General features: G+C 32.0%; 1 long non-coding RNA gene across 1 annotated transcript; it reads left to right on the top strand.

The window, feature by feature from the left end:
* Positions 1 to 1390: 1390 nt before the first annotated feature.
* Positions 1391 to 4018, top strand: LOC121654541. Its single transcript, XR_006012972.1, has 4 exons — positions 1391 to 1475; positions 3042 to 3096; positions 3452 to 3775; positions 3929 to 4018. It is a non-coding gene; the product is annotated as an uncharacterized LOC121654541 (long non-coding RNA).
* Positions 4019 to 4241: the final 223 nt, after the last annotated feature.

The following is a 4241-nucleotide window of genomic DNA, read 5'->3' as shown; positions in this document are numbered from 1 at the left end:
AGGTTAGTTTGCTTTAAAAGTGGTCATGCACCAATGCTTCAATGTTTGCACATTGGAAAGGCCCAGGAAGCATATTCCTACTCATTGGGTCATGATAACAATTTCAGTTATGTGAAAATAAACTACAATACTGAAGGCTTATGAATGAATGCCTGAAGCTCATCAACAACATTTCCAGACTTCGAAAAAAACTCTCAAACATATGTCAAGTTTGCCAGAAATCTTTAAGCCTAGGTTATCTGCATCAAATGCTGCCATTTCAGATGGTCTGTGTGATTTTATTATTCTGGATGGCACATAAATGAACAGAAAGCTGCCACAGTGACTATAATCAGAAATGCGGAAGGGCATTTACAGAACTTTGTGTCAGACCTGTTTTAAATGTTAAACTTTTAGTAATAAATTTCTGACTATCTTAAGTCTGCACATTCATCATATTGTTAGCTCATACTGTATGCACAGAATGTCTGTGTTTTCATTCTGTCAGATCTTGCATGTTTTTTTTTTCACAGTTAAAAATATACATGGCTGGTTTGTCATTGTAGCTGAAGCAGAAAACTCAAGAGTGGAAAAATGTGGTTTGAACAAGTTAGGCTGTTCTTGGTGGTCAAAGGTGATACTTCCTTTCAGGCCCTTCAAAAGGAAGTAAGCTCTGTTAAAGAATGGCAGCTTTAACTGCAAACTGAATTAGAAATTAATTTTATGCAAGACATTAAAAGGGCTTTAAGTTTTGTGTTGTGAGATCAACATTTAAAGAATGAATGCATGCATGCATAACTCATACTAGATCAGGCTCCTCTGACATGCAATTCTATGACATTCTGTGATTTAAAGGAGAGATAATTGTAGTTAAAATGTCAACATTATTAACAGTTTTGCTTGGAATGCTCAAAGCTAGACCATAGAAATGAATTTACATTTAACATAATTCTTTGTTAATAAACCAGTAATTTACAACCACTTACAATTCTAGTCCACAGCAAAGAATAAATGAGCCACCTGCCATGTTGCACGTTTATTGACATTTGTATCAAAATGAGCATATTTCCATCTTCCCCGGCATCTCCTCCATTCTTCAAATATAAGATTTTTGATCAAATGCAGCATGTTTGTCATCTCTTTACAGTTGTGTTGTTTGCATCTCCTGAAAGACCCAGTGGTACTAATGACTTGAAGAATGAACTTAAAAATATTTTTTGTGACATACTGGAGCATTTTCTAAAGTTACAGAATTGAAATAAGGAATATTTAGGACCTTTTTTTTTTTTTTATTTATTTTTTTTTTTTTTAGGAAAGAATGCATTAAAACGGTTCTAACCACATAGAAGGATAAACTGCTAAGTGAGTCAGTTTATCTTTAAACTGCTTCCTCATTTCTGTCCACAGCACAGACAAATACAGCAAATACATCATCCTGCGTCAGTGGAAAATTTACCAGTCCGTCAAAAAGACCCACAGAAGATCTGAATTTGTAGGTGAGTGCTACCAAGATGATTTCAACAATAATTCATTTAACTTAATTCATATGAAACAAATAATCAACCTCTAATCAAAGCCTGTCTTTCAATTTAAGTAAATTACACTTGATCACACAAAAAATGAAGACAGCTTAGACTTTTAAACCTTGTGAATGATTTTGCAGACAGGAAGAAGTGATCAACATAAATTTAAACCTGAAAGGTTTTGCATTACAATTTTAAACAGGACTGCAAGGCAAGCAAGGTATGAATAATTTATTTTGTACAGGAATAAATGTGTAACCCAACTCTGTTTATTTATATTTTTCTAATATACACTAAAAATATCACAAAAGTGAAACTCTGTCTTATAAATATGTAATTAATCACAAATATCTTACAATTCTCCTTTTAATTTCTCTGATTAAAATTTAAATCAAATATTATTCAAAACTAAGTGACTACGCGATATTTTGTCTAAGACAACTGTTAAAGATATTTTATTCATAATTTCTAAGTCCAAATATTTTTGGACATATTACACTCATGTATATATAATTGTATGGTTACAAATGACATTTTAAGCAGTATTATTTAAGTTACGTTTTAGGTTTTGATAAACATATCATAGCCGGGTTGTGACGTTACCTTGTGAGCATACAGACAAACATTTTAAAAGAACACTGTGTCTTAGCTTATGTGGTCGGCCGGCAGGAAATCTGATGTACAAGCTTTGAAAACTGTATCAGCAAAGATGAGCTAAAGTTCAGCTGTGAAATAATGATAAAAAGAATTAGTCTTTGTTTAACAGTCAGGTTGCTGCTTTGTGTGTATACATGCATGTTTGTGCATGCAACTGTATGAAAGACTTTGACTGTTTTTGACTGTTTGACTGTTTTTTATTTAGTCTCTTTTAATGTGTGCAAAGGCTCCTTTTGTTTTTAATATACATAAATTGATTTTTCCATGTAAAGCACTTTGTGTTGCCCCAGCATGAAAAGTGCTTTATAAATCAAGTTTGATGTCATTAGATTTGGTCCCAACAAGCCTGTAAATTATTATTATTATTATTATTAGGAATTAAATGTATGTATAAATAGATGTATAAATTTCAACAACATAAATTAAAATGCTGAATTTTAAAGTGGAACTTTTGAGCAGCGAGTTTTCTTTCCTAAAACATGAAATACTAAAGCTTTTACTTAAAACTGTAAGGGCATGTCTAGTCTACAGTGTATGAATGCTATTTAAAAGAAGAAACTATCACTAATTTGTCAGAAGCAGAATAAAATGTTCCTGATCATTAAAAAAAGTATTTAATGGAAGAAACAGATTAACTTACCACATGTTGCAGAAAAATATTCTGTTTTGTGAATAATATACTGTACTATGTAAGGCCTTGACCCTTCACGCTTCATTTATTTATAAATTACCAAGAAAACAGGAAATGGTGCTGCAGTGGATTGAAAGGTGCAAAAACTTTTGTATGTAAGGGTATATATATATATTAGAATGTGTATGAATTTCATACATGCATATTTTTAAACCTTTTTTATTATTGATAACTTGATTTTGTCATTACAGACAATGACTTTAATCTACATGATCACAGTTCTGGGAGCAGTAGCTTTGGCTACAGGTAAGATAAATAAATAATCCATTATATAATTACAAACTTTTAAGTAATAAAAAAAAAAATTATTATCTTGCAAAAATTCTACAGGTAAAATTGAACATAATGCAGAATCTGTGCACTGCTTACTCCTGAGTCACATGTAATAGTTAAAATTAAAATGAGATTTTTATCGATACTTTGCTCCTCTAATATATAAGTTGTTATGTAAATAACTGCATGATGAAAGCTTTCTGACCTCAGTTAATGAACAGTTGCTAGTCCAATTAAAATTCTGTAAATACTAAATGCTGGTTATCAGTTAAATTTGTCTAACTTTACTTATTATTTTAAGCTTTTGTTTTTCTTGTTTCTCACTCAGGGACAATTGAATGTAATTTAACTCGACCTACTGAAACCCAGCAGTGTTTTGGAGAAGCTGGGAAGCCACTCATTTTTCACCTACCAACCAATGCATCTACAAAAATAAGTTTACTAAGGAATAACGAAATCATTTTAAAATACAGTGGTAATAAATTAATTCAAATTAATTCCAAATACAAAATTGACCGCACATTCTTCCAAAATGGAAAATTGCTGGTTGACAAGATGATAAAAAATCACTCTGGAGACTATCAGCTGCAAATGTATTCACTTGCCAGTGGTGCACTGTTACAGAAAATCAACTTCCATTTAAAAATTCTAGGTAGGAACTGGATTTTTAATAATTGTTCCATGTTTACTTTAATATTGAGTTTGCAGAATTATACTATTTTTGAAACTATACATCCTTTTTATTACTAGAATAATAATAAAAAAAAAGAATTAACGGTACTCTATGTACGTGTGTGTCTTCCAGCTCCAGTGTCAGAACCAGCCGTGTCTCAGACATGTTTGACAGCAGAGCAGATGACATTCAGCTGCTCAGCTGAGGGAGATGAAGCAGAATTAACTTTGTCTTTAAACAGCAACGAGCTGATAAGGACCAGATCTGGGAAAGCAGAAGATCCAAATGTTACCATCAGCTTACATGGTCAGCTGGTTGGAAACCTGGTGTGTAATGTTCAAAACAACGTCAGCAAACAACAGACAGTCTTCCACCTGACAAGCTGCAAAGGTAATGAATTTCATAATATTGATCAATTACTTAGTTTGTCTAAACACCATTTTAT

The sequence above is a fragment of the Melanotaenia boesemani genome, chromosome 15 (genome assembly GCF_017639745.1).
Source record: "Melanotaenia boesemani isolate fMelBoe1 chromosome 15, fMelBoe1.pri, whole genome shotgun sequence".
NCBI classification, from domain to species: Eukaryota; Metazoa; Chordata; class Actinopteri; order Atheriniformes; family Melanotaeniidae; genus Melanotaenia; species Melanotaenia boesemani.
This window is presented reverse-complemented; position numbering and strand designations above follow the sequence as displayed.